The 23,243-nt window shown below is 35.7% G+C and overlaps 1 protein-coding gene across 1 annotated transcript in view; it reads right to left on the reverse strand.

Moving 5' to 3' along the window:
* LOC141671004 (zinc finger CCCH domain-containing protein 36-like) overlaps positions 1 to 23,243 on the reverse strand; it is a 163,048-nt gene that overhangs the window by 46,991 nt on the left and 92,814 nt on the right. The gene's annotated exons all lie outside the window — the stretch shown is intronic.

Here is a 23,243-nt window from a genome sequence, read left to right on the forward strand (position 1 = left end):
GTATGCCTCAAATCCCATTTATCATGCCTTACTGGAATAACATGTTTGCAAATAGCATGCCTTTTCCTATAAATCAAAATGTGCATGATAATTCTGTTCTAATGACTGGTTTCAAAGGTCCAACTTAGATGATTAAGGATGAATCAGAAATCTCCAAGTCAAATGAGATCAAATCTAAGAAACCAAAGAAGAAAGCTAACAAGGCAGGACCCAAGGAAACTTGGGTACCAAAATCAACTTGATTTGATTTTGATGTGTGCAGGGAAGCAGAAAGAATCTTTAGTATATGGCCCAAGTATTACTTTTAGAGATGACGGCAAGGGTTATACTGTGGGATATGGCTTGATTTCAAAAGACAATGTCATCATTGAAGAGGTTGCCCTAGATGATGGTCTCAAACATAATTTGTTAAGTATCAGCCAGCTTTGTGATAAGGGTAACTCAGTAACCTTCAATTCAGAAGCCTGTGTTGTGACAAACAAAAGGAGCAACAAAGTAGTTCTCACTAGAGTGAGAAAAGGAAATGTGTATCTAGCTGACTTCAACTTATCTAATTCAGAATATATCACTTGTGTTTTCAGTAAAGCAAGTCAAGATGAAAGTTGGCTATGGCACAAGAAGTTGTCCCATCTAAACTTTAAGACCATGAATGAGCTTGTCAAGAAAGAACTGGGTAGAGGTATTCCTCAAGTGGAGTTTACTATGGATGTATTGTGTGATGCCTGCCAGAAAGGAAAGCAGATCAAAGCATCATTCAGAAAGAAGCTTGATTCAACAATTAAAGAACCTTTGCAATTATGGATGATTTCTCAAAGTTTTCTTAGACATATTTCCTAAAGTCTAAAGATGAAGCTAGTGAAATCATCATCAATCACATAAGGCAAGTCAACAATCATCCTGATTTTAAAGTAAGAAGAATTATGAGTGACAATGGAACTGAGTTCAAGAATTCTGTGATTTGATCATTTTGCGAAGAGAATGGGATTATGCATGAGTTTTCTGCAGCAAGAACTTCTCAACAAAATGGAGTAGTAGAAAGGAAAAACAAATCTCTTATTGAAGCTGCAAGAACAATGCTTGAAGAATCAAAGTTACCAACATATTTTTGGGCTGAAGTTGTGAACACTGCCTGCTACACTCAAAATATCCCTTTGGTTAATCAAGAAAAGTGCATGACACCCTACCAATTATTCAAGAACAAGAAGCCAACTCTAAATGTTCTTCATGTCTTTGGCTGCAAATATTATATCCTAAGGAATCAAACTGATCAACATGCGAATTTGATGTTAAAGTAGATGAAGGAATTTTTGTTGGATATGTTATGGGAAAGGCATATAGAGTCTATAATCTAAGGACCAACGTTGTTATGGAATCAGTACATGTTGTGTTTGATGACAAAAAGATTGAAGGACTGCAAGATGGAGATTTCCATCAAAGCCTCAAGTTTGATAATGTGGAGATGGTTAGTGATGACAGTGATGATGAAAGTGATCAAGAAATAGTGAATAAGGATAATGCAAAAAAATATACAACTAATGAAGCACAAAATTCAACATCTGTCGAGTTACAAAATGCTTCATCCGTCGGGAGACAACCTGCCTTATCCGTCAGGAGACAATCAGCTTCATCCGTCGGGATAAAAAGTGCACAATTCGTCGGAACATTAAGAGAAGCTGAAAGTCAGAATAGATCACCTACAGAAAGTTCCCCTTTCTCAAATCAAAGATTTACAAACTCAGGGGGAGTTTCTTATAATCAAAACTCAGTCACACATCAAGACAACAATGAGGCCTCTTCATCTGGAGCTAATCTACCTCAACAAAGAAAATGGACTAAAGATCACCCTTTTGAGCTCATCATTGGTGATGCATCTTCTAGAGTTCAAACAAGGAGACCAACTCAAGAAGAATGTATATATAGCAGCTTCATATCCAAGGAAGAACCAAAGAAGGTAGAAGAAGCTTTGTTGGATCCTGATTGGATTTTAGCTATGCAGGAGGAGCTAAACCAATTTTAGAAGAACAAAGTATGGAAGATGGTACCCAAACCTAAAGGAAAGAATCCAATTAGCACCAAGTGGGTATTCAAAAACAAGATGGATGAAAATGGCATAGTGGTCAGGAACAAAACTAGAATAGTTGCTAAGGGCTACTGTCAACAAGAAGGAATAGATTTTGATGAGACTTTTGCTCCTGTTGCAAGACTTGAAGCCATCAGAATCTTCTTAGCCTATGTAGCTCATGCCAATTTCAAGGTCTATCAAATGGATGCCAAAAGTGCCTTTCTGAATGGAGATTTGGAGGAGGAAGTCTATGTTAGTCAGCCTCCTGGTTTTGAAGACCCAAATTTTCCAGAATACGTCTACTATCTATTGAAGGCACTTTATGGACTGAAGCAAGCACCTAGAGCCTGGTATGACACCTTATCAAGTTAAGCAAGTTATTGGTGGAATATTAATTAGTCAAAATAAATATATTCATGATCTTTTAAAGAAGTTTAAACTAATGGATTGCATATCTGCAAAAACTCCCTTGACCATTGCAACTAAGCTTGAATTAAATACTACTAAAAAGTCTGTGGATATTTCAAGCTATAGGGGCATGGTTGGCTCACTTCTGTACTTAACAACTAGTAGGCCAGATATAATGTTTGCTACTTATATTTGTGCTAGATTTCAGGCTGATCCTAGAGAATCTCACTTAGTAGCTATTAAGAGAATTTTCAGATATCTCAAGGGAACACCAAAACTTGGCATTTGGTACCCTAGAGATTCTAGTTTTGATCTAACTGTTTATTCAGATGCAGATTATGCAGGTTGTAAAATAGATAGAAAAAGTACAACAGTTTCTAGGGAACAAGCTTGTGTCCTAGTTCAGTAAAAACCAAAATTCAGTTTCTACCTCTACAGCTGAAGCTGAATATATTGCTGCTGGTAGTTGTTGTGCACAAATTTTTGGATGAAAAACCAATTGTTGGACTATGGTCTACAAGTGGATAGAATTCCCATTTTCTGTGATAACACAAGTGCAATTGCCATCACTGAAAATCCAGTGCATCATTCAAGAACAAAGCACATAGACATCAAGAACCACTTTATTAGGGAACATGTGATGAATGGTACTGTGGAACTTCATTTTGTTCCAAGTGAAAAGCAGCTTGCAGATATATTTACCAAGCCACTTGATGAATCCACCTTTTCAAGGTTGGTAAGTGAGTTAGGTATGCTTAATTATTCTTGAATTATTTCAGATATTTTTGTAAGTTTTAATGCAGCCAGAAACTTAATTGATTTTTCTGTTTTGGATGAAATTTTGGCGAAGTCATAATTTACATCCTGACGGATGCTCATTATCCATCGAGTTTGATCATCCGTCAGAATATTATTTGTTAATAATAATCAATTAATTTTATGGATTATTTCATAACTCGACGGATAATTATTTATCTTCATCCATCGAATTGTCTCAATCTTAGCCGTTAAAACTCTGAACGTTACCCATCGTGTATACTTACAGTTTGTAAGCATGACACGACAGATAAGTGACATAATTTTTATAGTTTATATATTTTTTAAACGGCTATTTTGGGCTATTTTGATTGGTTACTTTATTTCACTTTATTTTTTTTGACAGTTTATATCTTAGATAGTATAAAAGCAGAATTCATTTTTATTCTACTCTTTTATCATTCTCAATTCAATTTCTCTAACTTCCTTTCTTCAACAAAGCAAATATTTTCTCTGCAAATTTCTCATTCTCTGACAATGGCACCAGTAGTAAAAATCATGTCTCAATATGGATATATCTATGAAAAGAACAACTTTGCAGCACTTGTGAATAAGGAGATGCCTCAGTCTGGAGACTTTCACAAGATGCTGGATTTTGTGAAGAGCTGTAAACTCAGTTATGCTATGCTGGAATCACCCACAATTTAGTGTGAAGTTGTGGAGGAAATATGGACAACTGCCGTGTACAACTCTACTGACAAGACCATAACTTTCACTCTCAAAGGTAAGCAGTTTTGCGTTAATAGTGACACTGTCAAAGCATACTTTAGAATTCCAGATAACACTGCTACAGTTTCACACATAGACACTGATAAAGTTAACAAGCTAAATTCTATGGCTATGCACTTCCTACTTCTAAGTTAAGTGAAATTAGGAGGTTAGGTATTAGAAAGGAATGGAGCTATCTGTGTGATACGGTAACTAAAGTATTTTCTGGTAAAATTAGCAATTTTGACTCTGTTAATATTTCCATGCTTAACATGCTTTACATGCTAGTTACTGATAAGTACTTTAATTTTAGTGACTTGGTCTTGTTTGAGTTAGGTTATAAGTTAGGAGAACTTAATAAGAGAGGTAAAGTGTATATTATGCTAGATTCTTTATGATGCTTGCTAACCATCTTATTGAGAATATTGTTGTTGAGAACCCAACCAATAAGCTGAATTGTTGGGTTCAAGAAAGGAGAGTCATTGCTGATCTCAACAGGGCAAGTCACCAAAAAGAGGTGCCCTCATTTACTTTCCAATCATGAAGGGACCTCAGGTAATTAAGGTAAGCACTACTGTCTCCACACTTCCAACCTCACACATTTCTTTGCGTTCAAGAGTAGTAATGGCATCTGTGTCAATGACCCAACAGATGCCTACCCAAGCTACTAAAATAACAATTTCTAAATCCAAAGCCTTAGAAAGCCCCCTCCGGTTTCTATCAAAAGAAATCAGTTTCAAAATCTACTAAACAAAAAGAGGGGAGTGTGAAGGAGAGTGAGCAAGGTGAGGGACATGGTGAAAATCAAAGAAATCCTAAGGATAAGGCTGGTGAGAAGAGTGTACCTAAGCCTAGCCACACCACAGTTTCCCAACAAACTGTGGTTGGTAATAAGGAAATAAGCTCATTTCTAGTTTCATCCTCCCAAAAGGATGTTACTATTGAAACAAACTCCCAACCAGGAGCACAAGCCAAGAGGGTTGGGGACACTAGTTCACCACAGACTTATGCTAGAAAGAAAAGATCAAAAACCCTTGGGGATGCACAGGGAACACACATAGTGCAAACTGGTGCTAAAGACCCAGTCACTGCACCTTCTCAGAGTCAGATTGGTGTGGCTCCAATAAATGTGGAGTCACAACCAAAATCTTTAATAATTGAAGCACCTAAAACACCAAATTCACCCACACACTCATTGGATGTAGACATGATTAATACATCACTTCCAAATTCTCCATCTTTCACTATGTTGGAGAAGCCAAAAATCCAAGCAAGTGAGCATCATCTTTTAGATGATTTGTTGGCTAACTTGCCAATTCTTTCTGAGTCTATTGAGACATTTGTGCCCAAATTTTCATCAATCTGCACAGAGTCTACAATAGTCTCCACTCCAAACTCATTCATTTCTTCTATCCCGGTGGATATCATTCATCCATCGAGTAGTGATTGTATCCCGATGGATGTGCCTAACAGCAGTCATCCGTCGACTAGTCAAACTACTACCCCGATGGATATTCCTCATCCGTCAGGAGTCTCTGCATAACTTCAAATTTCTTCAATTATCACAAGTGCAGAGGACTTAGTACTAGTACAATCACTCTTAGAACAGAGGGAAGGGAGTGAACTGAGTGAGAGGCTGGGTTGCTCCCAGGCAAAAGGAGAGAATATGAGTGAACAATTGCATACCATTTCTTCAGGTCTAGAAAAAGTGAGTGAGAGGAGTCCCACCTTAGATGGTGAAAGTGAGGTTGTGAGGGTGGAAAGCCAAGGGGAGCCCTTGATGCAAAAACAGAGAGATTATGAGAGAAATGCAGGTATTGGAGAGATAAGGATGGACACCATTGCTAGTGAGTCAATGAATGTCAGTGATGCAGAAAGGAAAAGACTATTTCAGCAAGAATATCAAGTTGTCATAGATTCTATTTCCCTATATGCAGAGACATTTACTCATCCTATTACAGTTCATCAAACTCTAGATGTACAGGGCAATGAGGAGGCTAAAAGAATGCTTAATTTGGTACACACCACTCAATCCATGCAAAGAGCTAAGGATACTATCAAAGCCATGCCACCTAAAGCTGATGATGATATAGACTATGGCACTGGTGAATCTGAAGATCTTTTTAGAGATGATGGTGATGATAGCGAAGAGCCCATGGACTTAGGGGGAGCAGCAGGCACCAGCTCTAGATCTGGCCTGCCATCTTGGGCATTCTCCAAGAAATGTGATCTTCAATATTTCAAGATCACTTTCATCCATCAAATCCAGGAGACACACAATGCTCTTCAATCTACAATAGATGCTGGCACCAGGATGCTCTTACAGGCACATCTCAATTCTCTACAAATGCATCAAATCCAAGGCTTTCAATACAATCAGGATGTCACTTCTATCAAGACTGAGATTGATCAAGTGAAGAAGGATATTTCTGAAAGATTGGATGTTAAACTTCCAGAAGCAATAATGCTTGATATTAAGAGAAAACTAAGGAAGAAATCTGATCTTGCCACCAAAGTGGACTCCTTGGACAAAAGGATGACTGCTATAGAAGCTTCTCTCACAACTATACATCTACATCAAACACAGCAAACTCAACTGCTGCAACAGCTGGTGGCTGCACAATCTTCTTCTTCCACTCTACTTGATGATAACAAAAAAGGGGAGAAATCATTATCTCAAGTCAGTCAAGCAGAGCCATCTAGTGATGGGGAGAAAGTGGTAAATATGAAAGGAATATGTCCTAAGTCCAATCAGGTATTAGGATTTAGGAATAACTCTTTATGTAATCTGTTTTGATTTCATTGATATTAATAAAAGACTTGTTTTGTTTTTATTACGGGCTTTATCTATTTAAGTGTTTAAATAAGATATACCATAGTTTAGAGTAAAGCTTTTTATGGATTAGGATGAGATCATAATAGTGAGACCTAAAAAGATGATAACTCTAAACTTAAATTGTTCCTGATCATAGGATTACTAACTGGTAATTAATAATCCGCAAAGATTAGTACATACTATGCTTGCTTCATTATGAAGGATGTCTGTTCTCATAAACATTTGTGTGGTGACACTATAGCTAGTATGTAGGTGCTTATTATGGAATAAGTTCACTGAACATGACTCGCCCAGCTGAACAACTGATGGAGTTCACTCACGTGTCAGCAGTTGTTCGCTTAGTGATAGTTGTACAAGTATCCTTAGACTTGAGGTCATCATAGTCATCTTGTGTACACTGAACTATGCTTTGGTTTAGTTCTTAGTCTCCAGGGACAATTCTTAGGGCTCTTCTGGGTATAGGAATTTGTACATGAAGATAGTGTATGATCAATAAAGGATCTACCCCTTCCAGTGAAGGAGGCGAATGTTCAAGGCTGATCCACTTATGCTAGTTCAGGAATCTCTGGCCAGAGTAAATGAAATTAGAAAGGAGTTTCTAATTTGCATAGAACTACGCATAGTAAATGGTAAGCAAAGTGATTGAATTAGATAGGCTTGACACGAGATCCATGCCTTGTATTTAATCGGGACATTATAGGTTAGAAGGAGTTTATTATACGGTAACTATTCACTGACAGGTTCTTGGTATTCTAAGCAGTGAATTCATATTATCCGGATAGTCGCGATATGTTGAGAAGCATCACTCACGATGTAGAATAAATGTGATTAATTAATTAATCATATTTAATAAATTAGAGAATTTATTTAAATAATGATAAAATAGTTTTATTATTATTTATTTCTACTACCGGCTTAATATTAAACCTACTGGGTCACACCATAAAAAGAGAATGATTTAATGGTGGAGGAATTAATTAATAATGGCTAATAATTATTTATTTATGAAATAAATAATTAATTGGCAAATTTAATAATTGATTAAATGAGATTTAATTGATTATAAATTAATTAAGAAAAGTTCTTAATATTATTAATTAAGGATTTAATTTTTGGAAATTAAATCAAGAGAGAGAATTATTTCTAAAGTGTTTAGAAAAATGATTAATAATTAATAGGTGTTTTAATTATTAATGAGAATAATAAATGGGATAATAATAATATTATTTATGGGAAAATTTCAGCTAAAAATTTTGCCTATAAATACACTATTATAGACCCTATTTTATTCGAACCCACATCAAACACAAAACCCAAAAAGTTTGGAAAACCCAATTCTCTCCACCTCCTTCCTCCTCCTTAACATCGTTTTTCTCGGTGGATACCGGTGGAGTGCTTCACACTTGAGGAGCAACTGCTAAGGATCTCTGATTGTTGTCTCCGAATTATTTTAAAAGGTTAGATTCGATCCCTCGGATTTTTATTCATGATTTATATGCTTTTATTTGAATTTTGTATGTGTAAAAGTGTTTTACCATGACCCCGCTGTGTTAAAAATCCAACAATGGTATCAGAGCATAGGTCGTATGCATATAGATCTGTGGTAAAAATTTCAGAATTTTATGTGCTTGTATGAATTAATTATGATTTTTACAAGTTATATTATGGATTAATTTTGCCTGATGACAAATTGTTTCTCAGAATAATTTTGAATGTTGATCTGGGTTCTACAAGTGTTGTAGATCGTCTGGGTATTTTTTTCATAATTTTAGGATGTATAGATTTTTTATTATGAATTTTTGAAGTTCTTACAATTAAATTCGTAATTAAATAATCATATATTTATATATATATATATAAAAATATATGTATTTCTGTGTTGTCTGTTTATGCTGTCTGAGGCACGGAAGCAAAGCAGAGGACACAGCACGGCTGACAGGTACAGGCACGCTGATCGAGAAAGTCACGCGGTGAAAAAAAAAATATAGGGGTGTAACGCATTCCGGGAATGCGTTACACACCGGTGGCGCATTCACGGAATGCGTTACACCCTTTAATGGCTTTAAAGGGGTGTAACGCATCACCGGAATGCGTTACAGGGCTTGTAACGCGTTCCTGAAATGCGTTACAACCCTCTGTTGATTTTAAAATTGATTTTCTGGGAGTTTCGTAACTCCGTTTTGGGCGTGCAATATACCGTTGGATTCGTTTTTTCGAGATGGATCTAATGGTGTGATCAATTTTAGTTTATATAAAAGTTTTGAACTGTTTATATTTCTATGAAGTGTTTTAAAGTTGTTTTTGACTGTTTTAATTGCTTTTAAATGCTTCATGTGATACATAGAGATGTATAATGCTTAGACTAATGTGCTAGATGATTTAACATGCCTACCTTGATGTTTATTCATGTGGATATATGTGATATATGCTTAGTTTATCATGCGATGATAGATTTAGGTGAACTTAAATGAACATAAGGCGTTCGTTAGACAACCTAGTATAGTGAAATTGTTTCATAACCTTAATAATAATATTATGAATACAATCATGAGATTCTTGTGTTTATGAAACACGTAATTGAATATGAATTTTCGATATGAGAGAAAGGATGATTCTGTCAACAACAGATTTCTATCTGTAAGAAAGGGTTATTAAGTGACGCCTCTTGACAATGCTCCACCCGATCTGGGAATCATCTGATTATTGATTATTGATTTGAAATATTTAATTTAAAAGGAAGAATTTCTTTATAATATGATTATGATTGTAACGTAATATAATCCCTCTAAAATTAAATAATATCAAGTAGTAATTGGTCAATGACACAACGGGCTTGTGTCGGTCATAGCCTTCCAACATGGTAGAAAGTAGTTCTTATTTTCGAATCATTGTCGTTTCGTGCCACAGCCAAGGGCTTTGATTTCGAAATAAGAAATACTTGTCTATTACATAGAGATGTGTACATTGAATAAGAATCTAAAGGTCGTTACGTGCCACAGCCGTGGGCCTTTGGGGACTGGTTCAATTGTACGGAATGTTGGGTTAGACTTGACTTAGAATATTGAGTTTGTCGTGCCACAGCCGTGACTCAATTATTCAAGAGGCTAAAGTTTGATTAGGGAATAACATTAGATATAATTGACAAGAGTTGTCTGCCTATTGAACATTACATGGCGTTTCGTGCCACAGCCGGGGTTGTGTAATGGAATGTAGGATCCCTATTCCTACTAGCATTATGAATGCTTAATTTTTAATGTAGGGGGTTGAATAAATTAGGAAAACTAGTGGGAGCCACTTATGAATAAAGACCCGATTCATATATTATTTTGAAATGAAATCGAATATTTGCTAAGTGTTGTTATGTGTTTATCATTTACAGATTTACTTTGTACGTTATGTCTTCTGCACTATCACTCAGGAGCATACTAGATGCTCACAAATTGACTGGTCCTAATTATGCTGACTGGCTTCGAAACTTGAGAATTGTTCTCAGGATTGAGAAGCTGGAATACGTGATTGACTCACCTAAGCCTACTGAACCTGCTAGTGATGCACATAATGATGAACATGTTATGTATCGTAGGTGGATAGATGATGCAAATGTTGCTCAATGCATCATGCTAGCTTCCATGAACATTGAGCTACAGAAGCAACATGAGCATATGGATGCTCACACTATCCTCATGCATCTACAAGAGTTGTATGATGTGGTGGGGAGGACAGCTCGATATGAGATATCGAAGGAGCTGTTCGGTTGTAGGATGTCTGAGGGATCATCTGTGAATGACCATGTACTTAAGATGATCAATTTGATTGAACGTCTTGGACAACTTGGTTTTGCCATGGATGGGGAGTTGAGCCAAGACTTGGTCTTGCAATCGCTTTCGAGTTCGTTCTCGCAGTTTGTTGTGAACTTTCACATGAATAAGTTGGATGTCAGCCTGCCTGAACTCCACAACATGTTGAAGACTGCGGAATCGAATTTTCCCCCTAAGAAGAGTTCTGTTCTTCTAATTGGTGAAGGTTCCAATCCTAAGAAAAGGAAGAGGAACCCTTCCAAGATAAAGAAAGTAGGTGAAAAAATGCCCGTTCCACCAAAAGCTGAAGACCCCATGAGCAAAGTTGTTTGCTTTCACTATAACAAGGTGGGGCACTGGAAGAGGAACTGCAAGGTTTACCTTGCAGAATGGAAGAAGAAGGGTAGTGAGACTACCGCTTCTGATTCAGGTATGTTCATGATAGAAGTGAATATGTCATTTCTACTTGGATATTAGATACCACCTGTGGTTCTCATATCTACAATTTATTGCAGGGACCAAGGAGAAGTAGGACTCTTGAGGAAGAGGAGGTTATTCTACTGATAGAAATGGAGCAAGAGTTGTTGCTGTAGATGTAGAATCATTTCATTTATATAGGCCTACGGGCAAGACTATTGTTTGAAATAATTGTTATTTTGTTCCCTCCATTGTGAGTAATATTATTCCCATGTTAGACTTGACTGGATTTTCATTTATTATTGAGAATAATGAATGTTCTATTCTTAGAGATAATATTCTTTATGGACGTAGTACTTTAAATAATGGTCTGTATAAATGTGACATAATTTACTTTAGATTGAACAAACTAATAAAAGAAAAGGGATGATGAAAATCTCACTTCATAGTGGCACTGCAGTCTCCATTTAGTGGACATGGAGAGAGGGCTGCAGATTTGCTAGGAATGGTATACACAGTTGTATGTGGACCAATGTCTACGCAAGCCATGGGTGGATTTTCATACTTCATTACTTTCATAGATGATAGATCTGGATTCAGATATGTGTTTGATGAAACACAAGTCTGAGGCCTTTGAAAAGTTCAAAGAATATAAGTATGAAGTGGAGAAACAACCAAACATAGTATTATAACTCTTCGATCAGATCGAGGTGGTGAATACTTTAATGGAGTGTTTCTAGATTATCTCTAAGTAAATGGTATAGTCTCCCACTGGACTCCTCCAGATTGGTATCTGAAAGGAGAAATCGAACTTTGTTAGACATAGTTCGGTCCATGATGAGCTATGCAAATCTTCCAGTATTCCTATGGGGTTATGCATTGGAAACCTCAGCATATTAATTGAATAAGGTGCTTTCCAAAATCCGTTCCTCAAACTTCGTATGAGATATGGAAAGTAAGGAAACCGAGTCTTAAACACGTTAAGATTTGGGGATGTCCAGCTTATGTCAAGAAAGTTGACCCAGATAAGCTGGAATATCGATCCGTAAAATGTAGTTTTGTGGGATATCCTAAAGAGACTTTAGGGTATTACCTTTTGCACCGATCATCGGGTGTTTGTCTCCTGACATGCTACCTTCTTGGAAAAGGAGTTTATCCTTGAAGGAAATAGTGGGAGCAAAATTGAACTTGATGAAGTTCAAGAAGCAAAAACTACTACGGATCAAGTGGAAACACCTGTTCTGACTGAACAACCTTTTGTGGAACAGCCCATTCATAGAACAGGGAGAGTGTCTCGCCAACCTGAGAGGTAATATGGTCTTGTCATTAAGAATGACAATGAGTTGTCGATCATTGATGATGACGACCCTGTGACCTATAATGAGGCTATGAGAAGTGTTGACTCAGAGAAATGGCATAGTGCCATGAAATCCAGAATGGAATATATGTATACGGTATACAAGAGATAGATTATAGCAGATGGCCAGGTGGAGACCTTTAAGGCCAGGCTTGTGGCAAAAGGATTCAAACAAAGGCAAGGATTGAATTTGATGAAACCTTTTACCTGTATCCCTGTTAAAATCAGTTCGGATTTTGCTTGTGATTGCTGCTTACTACGACTATGAAATCTGGCAGATGGCCAGATGGGTTTCTTTCCAAGGGAAATGAAAACCTAGTGTGTAAGCTGCTGCGAACCATATGTGGTTTAAAGCAGGCTTCTCGAAAGATGGAACATTTGTTTTGATGAGACAATCAAAGAGTTTAATTTTATCAAAAACGTAGATGAACCATGCGTCTACAAAAGGGTTAGTGGGAGCGCTGTAACATTTCTTGTATTGTATTGAATTATAGTTAACACACATAACAACATAGCAGACCCACTCACAAAGCTACTTTTTGAAAGTCACTTTGATCGTCATAAAGATGAGATGGGTATTAGATACCAGAGTGATTGGCTTTAGTACAAGTGGGAGATTGAAAGGAATATGTCCTAAGTCCAATCAGGTATTAGGATTTAGGAATAACTCTTTATGTAATCTATTTTGATTTCATTGATATTAATAAAAGACTTGTTTTGTTTTTATTACGGGCTTTATCTATTTAAGTGTTTAAATAAGATATACCATAGTTTAGAGTAAAGCTTTCTATGGATTATGATGAGATCATAATAGTGAGACCGAAAAAGATGATAACTCTAAACTTAAATTGTTCCTGATCATAGGATTACTAACTGGTAATTAATAATCCACAAAGATCGGTACATACTATGCTTGCTTCATTATGAAGGATGTCTGTTCTCATAGACATTTGTGTGGTGACACTATAGCTAGTATGTAGGTGCTTATTATGGAATAAGTTCACTGAACATGACTCGCCCAGCTGAACAACTGATGGAGTTCACTCACGTGTCAGCAGTTGTTCGCTTAGTGATAGTTGTACAAGTATCCTTAGACTTGAGGTCATCATAGTCATCTCGTGTACACTGAACTATGCTTTGGTTTAGTTCTTAGTCTCCAGGGACAATTATTAGGGCTCTTGTGGGTATAGGAATTTGTACACGAAGATAGTGTATGATCAATAAAGGATCTACCCCTTCCAGTGAAGGAGGCGAATGTTCAAGGCTGATCCACTTATGCTAGTTCAGGAATCTCTGGCCAGAGTAAATGAAATTAGAAAGGAGTTTGTAATTTGCATAGAACTACGCATAGTAAATGGTAAGCAAAGTGATTGAATTAGATAGGCTTGACACGAGATCCATGCCTTGTATTTAATCGGGACATTGTAGGGTAGAAGGAGTTTATTGTACGGTAACTATTCACTGACAGGTTCTTGTTATTCTAAGCAGTGAATTCATATTATCCGGATAGTCGCGATATGTTGAGAAGCATCACTCACGATGTAGAATAAATGTGATTAATTAATTAATCATATTTAATAAATTAGAGAATTTATATAAATAATGATAAAATAGTTTTATTATTATTTATTTCTACTACCGGCTTAATATTGAACCTACAGGGTCACACCATAAAAAGAGAATGATTTAATGGTGGAGGAATTAATTAATAATGGCTAATAATTATTTATTTATGAAATAAATAATTAATTGGCAAATTTAATAATTGATTAAATGAGATTTAATTGATTATAAATTAATTAAGAAAAGTTCTTAATATTATTAATTAAGAATTTAATTTTTGGAAATTAAATCAAGAGAGAGAATTATTTCTAAAGTGTTTAGAAATAGGATTAATAATTAATAGATGTTTTAATTATTAATGAGAATAATAAATGGGATAATAATAATATTATTTATGGGAAAATTTCCGCTGAAAATTTTGCCTATAAATACACTATTATAGACCCTATTTTATTCGAACCCACATCAAACACAAAACCCAAAAAGTTTGGAAAACCCAATTCTCTCCACCTCCTTCCTCCTCCTTAACATCATTTTTCTTGGTGGATACCGGTGGAGTGCTTCACACTTGAGGAGCAACTGCTAAGGATCTCTGATCGTTGTCTCCGAATTATTTTAAAAGGTTAGATGCGATCCCTCGAATTTTTATTCACGATTTATATGCTTTTATTTGGATTTTGTATGTGTAAAAGTGTTTTACCATGACCCCGATGTGTTAAAAATCCAACAAAATGTACAAATCAGCCAAGCAATTGTTCCAGAAATTACTCTGCCAATGCCACCAGTATTGGACAGCACTGATCTGAATTAAATAGCAGCTGCTAAGCTTGAGTCAAAGACAATTCCTAAGATGTTTAATGTTACAGCTATGGAGAATGAACTAGATGATAAATGGAGAAAGATAGATGTAGAAATTCAACAAAAGTTTGGGCCAATTCAGAAACCAGACAAAATCTTCATTCATCACTCTCAAGCCAAGAAGATTTATGTGAATGTGAATGATATGAGTATGAATTATCTGGAAAAGGGCCAAACTTCTTGTGTAAAATCTCCAAAGGCAAATCTTATCATGAATCCTAAAAGAATCTACTCTAAGTTTTCAGACAAGAATCCTATGGATACTGTGTATGAAACACCTAGGCCAGATGAGAAGAAGCTGTTGGCTAGGTCAATTGCATTTTTCAAGGATCCAGCTGATTCAGTACTTAAAAGTTGAATTGCTAAAATCTACAGAAATGGTAAGGAAATCTGTGTGGTGGCTGGACACCCTTAGTTTGTAGAAGTCAAAAAGGAAGAGAAGGAAAGAATCAGGCAAGAAAAGAAGCAAGCTGCCTTAGATGCTAAGAAGCTCAAACAAAAGAAGGAGCAAGCTTCTATCTTAGCCAAACTTCAAGCTGTGAAAACTACAACTGAGATTTCTTTACAACCATCTGAGATTGCTGAACCTCAAGATCAGAAAATGCAACAGGAACCACAACAGAAAAGAAGATTCAGATACAAGCTCCCCTCCAAAAGCAAATTGGACTTCAGTGATGAGGAAATGGAAGACTACATTCCCAAAAAGTCTACAACTTCAACTCAGACATCAAAACCCTCAGTGGTATTCAAAGAATTCAAGGTGGTGGATCCAACTAGGAATATTCATGGTGAGCCCATAATTCCAAAGGATGAGCCAGTAGACTGGGATAGTTTGTCAACTCCTGAGCTGAATTTTCCTATCTTCAACAAGCCAAAGAAGACAAAGACTAGAGCAATCAAGAAAGTTAAGCCCGTGACTCTTAGATCCAAAACCCTAACTCAGTCTCAATCTACAGTGAACAAAGGAGATTAGTTATACATTTGTGACATCAAGGAGTTCTCTGATATAAACCTCTACTTAGATGAATTGGAAGAAGTCAGAGGGATTGATGCTCATAAACATCTCCCTAAAAGGCTGGTATTCAAATACAAGGGAGGGAAAGAGATCATATGGCTACTTCACAGGATTCTTCAAGAAAGCCAATTTGTTCTGATCAAAGTCTTTTCATCCTTCAAGAAGAACTTTGGGTTCAATGTAACTGCAAGGAAACTGGTTTTTAAAGAGGATAGAAGAGATAAAGAGTAATAAATCCAAGGATACACTTCCAAAAACTCTAACAATTCATTTCACAAGAAAGAGAGTGCATTTGAGGCCTTGTTGGCTGATGGAATTCAGGGATGAAAAGGGAGTTAAAAGATTCTTCAGATTGGAGGACCAGTTGAGTATCTCTAGCAATGAGACTTTATTGGAAATGCAGGAAATTCTAGATCTCTCAGAAGCTGACGAACTTGAATTCCACAGGCAACTCCAGAATCAAATAGAGGAGAACAACATGAGGCTTGGGAAGAAATCCAGACAATCAAGGAGATAGATTTATTTGCTCAGACTAGAGGAGCACCTTAAAAATTGATTGTGAAAACTCTTTGTACACTTTGCTTTGTTCAATTTTTAGTAAATATTGTAGCACTTCTCAGTTTTATCTACTACCTTTCAATCTGTATCTTTAAGAAATTTTGTTATCATCAAGTTTCTCTTAATTTATGGATACAATTTTAGTAGACATAAATTGGGGGAGATTGTTAGGAATGTGTTGTGAACTTGATGATAAATTAAATAAAACAACTTAGTAGATTTAACTTAGTAAATTTTGTAGCACTCGATGGATGATTAATTATAGTCCCGACGAATGAAAATTTGACATCCACTGGGTGAGTAGCTTATGTAACAAATAAGTATTGTAGCACATTTCTGCAAACAACTTTGTGTAAATTCTGTAGGACTATATGAGTCATGTTGACTACTAGTGGACATGCAGAATACGTTGATTAATTGTAAATATGAGATGTCTTGTAATTCTGTATAAGTGAAATGGAGTCAAATGAAAAATAGCTACCCGACGAATGATCAACAAAGCTACCCGACGGATGATCAACAAAGCTACCTGATGGATGACAAATATGTACCCGACAAATGATTAAATTCAAATATCTGTTGACAGTGACAACACAGTCACATGCGTTGGGTGTTTGCAAAAGGAATGTGGCAGCCTGTTAAGCAGGAATTTGAGAACAAATAAGCATTACCATTTGCATGCAAATTGTGAAGATATTCAAAGATGCTGGAATAGAGTAGTGAAGCAATATGGAGTTAGACTAGATATGTTTGTTTTATTATCTTATCTTTTTGTCATGTAAACTTGGTGATATATAAACCAAGTGTAGCTAGTAGAACATTCAACTAAGCAAACATATTTTTAAAGAGAGATAGAAAAAGCTGTACTTGTAAAGAATTTCTTTGTAGTTTGTTTGTTCTGCTTGTAAAGAAGCTGCAGCCATTTTGAGCAACATAGAGTTCTCAAACTGGTATATATATATAGTGGATACATTCAAATCCACCAGAAAGTTTTAAAAGCTTGTGTTTTTATTAATTTGTGTTTTAATTTATATAATTCTGTCATTCCGTACTTTGCAAATCAAACACTTATATATATTCAGTTAGAATAGTTTTAATATTTGAAAAGTAGCCAGAATTACATTCAACCCCCCTTCTGCAATTCTTGTTGTATTGTTAGGGAATAACACTTATAATTATTCGTAAGCATCACATCACCATCTTGAGTCAAAATCAATTCATAATTTCTCCAGGGCTCATGGTGAATCCTACTAGATCTACGAATAACATGTGTTTCTTGGACATGATTACTTTCAACATTTTGATGTATATCCTGACCTTATTCCCACTCTGGTTCAATGTTATCATGTGGTTCTCGATCTTCATCGAGATGTATTATCCTCTAAATAATTTTCTTAGAAAGTAGTTCTCCCCTAAGATGACATGTATTAAGTTACGTATCCCCTGTAGTTATAATTATTTGGTTAAATCCTGTTTTGGGGAAAATTAACTTCTAAAAATACCTATCTCTAAAATATGATTAATACGGAAAAGGTTTTGGAAAGTGTGTTGTGATATAATTGTTTTAAAAAGTGATAGGTAGGAGTGGTTTTGAAAACTGGATAAAACGAATCAGATATTGGATAACGGTCATAAGTGGCTAAGTCTACTGCGCACCTTATTTTCACCAATTAGTCCAGCGTATATTAGAGACCTAGTTAGTCTCTGCGGATCCGGTATGAATTATGTGAATTCCCGATCATCTTTCCTAAACGAATTATGTGATATCTCGGCCAGCTATCCTAGATAAATTATGTGGAGGCTTGACCAGCCATCCCTAGATAACATCCAATATATATCTTATTGTGGTATGTAGTTCCAGTAACGGAACAAGTGATTTTGGGGTCCCCGTAACGGGACAGAGGGTTTAGTGATTCCCGTAATGGAATATTGGATTCAAAAATAAAAATAGCATGCTAAAATTGGACTCTGGTATTTATATAGCACACAACTGATGTATTTATACATGTTTTAATTTGTTTTTGTAACAAGTTATAATTTATGTTCCTATAACTGTTTATCATAAATTATTTTATTTGTTATTCATATAGTGGTACTGCTGAGCGATTGATCGCTCACTCTTGCAAAATATTTTCTATATTAATACATTGCAGATGCCTAGGAGACCCTTCTGTTATAGGCAGTTCCAGATTCCAGTTCCTTCCGTACCCGGCTCCTCTGAGATAGTTGTGTCAGACCAGATGTGGTCTGTAGAGTTGCTGTAAAAAGAAGTTAGTTGTGTCGGTTTGTTTAAATAAGTTGGTTTGTATTATTTGTGTAACCTAAATCATACTTGAACCTGGAAAAGATCTTTTTAAGGGATTGTGTTTATATTAAATAAGAATGAGTTGGTTGTATTATATTTATGGTTTGTTGTTATTCGTGACGTCAACTCCTGACCCCGGGGTTGAGGCCGTCACAGGTTGGTATTAGAGCTATAGGTTTAAGTCCCTGATTTAGGTTAGGAGTAGAGTCCAAGGGTGTAGAATTGTGTTCTAAGGTGTGAGTTAGCAAATCATATAAATGAGTGAGTTTAAGAGTCCAGTCAAGGGTTTGAAGGTGTAACCCTGACATCTATTTAGGTTTTTTGGAACGACCCTAATTTTTAGTGTGTCTCCTTCGTGTATTTGTACTATTGGCAACGTTTGGTAGAGGTTTCTAGTTATCCCTCTCACGAGAACATGTCCGATCATGTGAGTTCAGTTAGTATGTTATGATAGTAGTCGGTGGCTACTATGACATCCAAATTTAGATGTGTACTCAACTTATGTTGTTAGTGTTGCACTGTAGTTGTTTTAGATGGACATCCGGCACTGTTGTTGTACCATATTTGCTTTATATAAAGATGTTTCTTAGTCACTTTAGAACTTTGGCACTGCTATTATTGTTGTTACTTTTATTGTTGTATTTGTTGCTGATTTTGTTAAATTTAGCTACTCATTATGGATGGAACCCAATTAAATGAGGAGGGGAATATTTTATTGTGGCAGCATTCTCTTGACACATAAAAATTTTGCTACCCGAAGGAAATTTTCAAATTAAAACCATTTGTTATATTTCAGGAGAATGCCACCCAAGAAGAATAACCCGTCCAATTAGTAGAGAGTCTGTTGGGGGCCCAGTCATGGATGAGTTGCTAGATTTATTGCGCCAACAGTCTAATCAAATGGCTCAGCAGCATGAACAACAATTTCTGCAACAGCAGCAACAACAATTCATGCAACAACAACAGCAATAAATCTAACAACAATAGCTGCAGCTTCAGTAACAACCTCAGCAAAGAGAGGTGAACCAAACTGTTATTTTTAAATCCTTTCATTCCACTCAAATCAGACTATGCGAGTTATTTTCAAAAGCCTTTACCCTCACGCAAGTAAGTGATAATCTCAAATCATACTATGCGAGTTATTTGCTTAGGGGTGAGGCAAATTATTGGTGGGAGTCCACTCATGCTTTGGAATGAGAAGGTCCCATTTCTTGGACCATGTTTACAGAATTATTTTTGGAAAAGTATTTCCCGGATTATTTGCAAAATCAGGTGGAGGTTGAGTTTTTGAAGTTGAAACAGGGTGAAAAGAGTGTGGCGGAATATGAGGCCAAGTTTACGGAACTGGCCCGATTGGTACCCGAGTATGTGAGTACTAAAGCTCAGAAAGCAAAGAGGTTCCAACAGGGATTGAAGCCCAAAATCCGCTGTGGAGTTGTAGCTTTGTAACTCAAGAAATATCCCTCTGTAGTTCAGGCCGCTTTAGTAATCAAAATTGATCAGAAGTTGGCTGCCGAAGAAAAGGGTGATAAAAAAAGAAAGTTTGGGGGTTCTCCCGATGAAACGGATCAAGAAGGATCCAGTCAAAAGTTTCAGAAGCAGTTTGGCCGAAATAAGAATAGAAGATTCAGAAGACATAGTTTTTATCAGGCTAGGCCTAGTTCTACCTCAGTTGCTTCCACTCCAACCCAGTCAGTCAAGTCAGCGGTGGATTGTAAGTTGTGCGGAAAAAGACATAGTGGCTAGTGTAAAGGGAATGTTCAATGTTTCAAATGTCGTCATTAAGGTCATTATACGTCAGAATGCAATTCAGAAAATCCAGGAGTTAATTGTTACAACTGTGGGAAGGTTTGACATATTGCGAGGAACTATGGAATGACTATTCAAGTTACTACATTCCAAAGACCAGCATCCAGCATAGCTAGAGCCAGAACCTTTATGATGACCAAGAGATGCAATGCCCAGGACTCGGAATCACTTATCGGGTGATGCGCGAGGAATGATATCTACCTTATTAGGTGTAGGTAAGACTAGCAAGATGATGCGACCCTATTTACAGACGGAATGTCGAATCGCATGCGTGGTTATACGCATAACGTCAAGGACGACGACAAGAATAGAAAGACAATGACAGATGTCAGCGTTGGGTCCAAGTTAGGAATAAAATGGCATATAACGGTGAATGGAGTTGGAATATGCAGGTGATGCCTCCAGGTTAGTAAATCTCTCTACTCGATTTTGATTCAAGGGAAGTAAGGTATGATGATATGTTTGTGCGTTAATCATATCCACTCAGGATTTTCTCGTTAATTCTTAATTTTGAAATAATTTCAGGAATGTTGGAAATCAAATACATCAGAGTTTCAGTATACCATGCGCAGATGGACAAGAAGATTAAGAGAACGATGAAACTATTTTATAATGGAGTGTTATATGATTTTATAATGATTTATGAATTTATTAATTATTTTCTGAATAATTACGAAACTATTTTATAAAGTCGGGAATCGTCTAACTTCAACTATTTTTACATTTTTACAACCGGAAACTCTTCCGAAAACCCCTACATAAACTAATCTGGTAATTCCGGACATATTCCGTATTTTAACTTTTTCGATCCGGAAAACGCTTTCACCCGTGCTCGTCTCGGCACAAGATTTTTGATACGATAATCATTTCGATAAATCAACAAAACTCATATTCTCAAAAGACGGTATAATATTACGTTATTTTCATATAAAGTGTTTTATAAAAAGCCCGGTCTGGATAATTATCCAATACGGGTATCAAATCGGATCATTTTTGCAGTTACTTAGCGGCGAAGTAACTAATTTTTCGATCCAATACGATCCAACGGGTATTATTTTTTTAAAACTATAAATACCATTTATTTATATTTATTTATTGTTTTATTATATAAAAATCAGAAAATAAAAATAAAAATCAGAAAATTCCCTGAAACTATTCTTGGTGTTCTTGAGAATCAAGGCATGATTTCGGCCTGATCTGGAAACCAAATTAGGTCGTTTTTGTAACCAAATTGAAGCTCTCGATGAGCTCTACAAGTTTATATCATCAAATCATATCTCAGGTTAGTGAAATTAAAATTTCGATTTTAGGGTTTATGATTCGATTTGGAGGTTTTTGATTCTTGGGTTATTGATTGATTCTGAGGATTGGAATAGCTTCTCTATGTGATTTGCAATTGATTCGTATAGTTATTTGTACCAAACGGTTCCCTGAATTGTGACGTCGAGTTCTTTGTTTTTGAACATTTTTATTTTTGATTTTTGAAAGATATATATTCTTACTATTAATTTTGATTATGGAGTTTGACTATGTATTTCATAAGCTTTGATTTCGTGTATATATTGCAAAATTTGGTTGAGTTTTTGATGTAATCGCAATTTCGCCGGAAAGCTTAGTCGGGAATTGAGTTTTGATCCGATTTTGTACTCGAGTGATAGGTTTTTGTTCTTATTAACCCTGTTTAGTTGCTGAGATGAATCTAGTCCGATTTTTCTGAGAAACTAGGTCGAACAGGGTTGTTTTTGGACTGCCGAAAAAAGCTCGCGTTGCCGGCTTTAATGGCAACCTTGATCGGAATGTTGGATTCTTCAAGTGGTTGAGATACTGGTGGCTTTGTCTGAATTTCTGGTATAATTATAGATACTGTTGAGTCCAAAACGGTGCAAAATCATGTGATTTTGAGTTGGGCTAAAACTCGCAAGAATTTATCGCCGGCCGAGTTCGTCAGTTTCCGGTCGGCTTCAAACCCGACCCGGAAGTTCTTCAAGACCCGTTTGCCTGATTTGCTTGACCCGGTTTCGATCCTATTCAACCTGAATTCAATAGCTCCAGATTTTTCTTTTTAAAAATAAGTCAAAATCATTTCTAAATTCTAAAAATTAATTATTTATTTTCTGTAAATTATTTTTAATTCTAAAATAAATCCTAATTAATTAATTAATTGATTTAGTTGATAATTATTTATTTATTTAGTCAATTAATTTAAATATTAATTGATTAATTAATTTAATTAGTTTTTAATTAAATTTAATTGATTACTTAATTGGATTAAATTATTTATTTTGATTTAAAAATACCGAAAAATAGTTTCGAACTTTAAAATATTATTTTAAATTATTTTTAAGGCTCGATAATTATTATAAAATTACTTTAAAGTCATATTCGGGTATTCGAACCCTATTATTTAATTATAAAATGATTTGGTGATCCGTTTTTATTCCGAAAAATGTTCAAAAATTTGTATTAAATAGACCGTTCGTCCGTTTAATACGAAACGAACGCCTCTAGACTCAAAAAAATATTTTGCTTCTATTAAATATATTTTTGAGACCTAAATTCTTTTGTATCAAAAGGGCATTTGTTGTATGAATCATTGTGAGTCGGTTATTGATCAATAAAATACTCTTTTTGACCCGATTTCAATTCCAATTGTATCAAGACTTATCTTTTGACGATTTAACTTATGTGCTACATGAATTAAGTGACTATGTGTTATATGAAATATGTGATATGT

The sequence above is a fragment of the Apium graveolens genome, chromosome 7 (genome assembly GCF_009905375.1).
Source record: "Apium graveolens cultivar Ventura chromosome 7, ASM990537v1, whole genome shotgun sequence".
NCBI lineage: Eukaryota > Viridiplantae > Streptophyta > Magnoliopsida > Apiales > Apiaceae > Apium > Apium graveolens.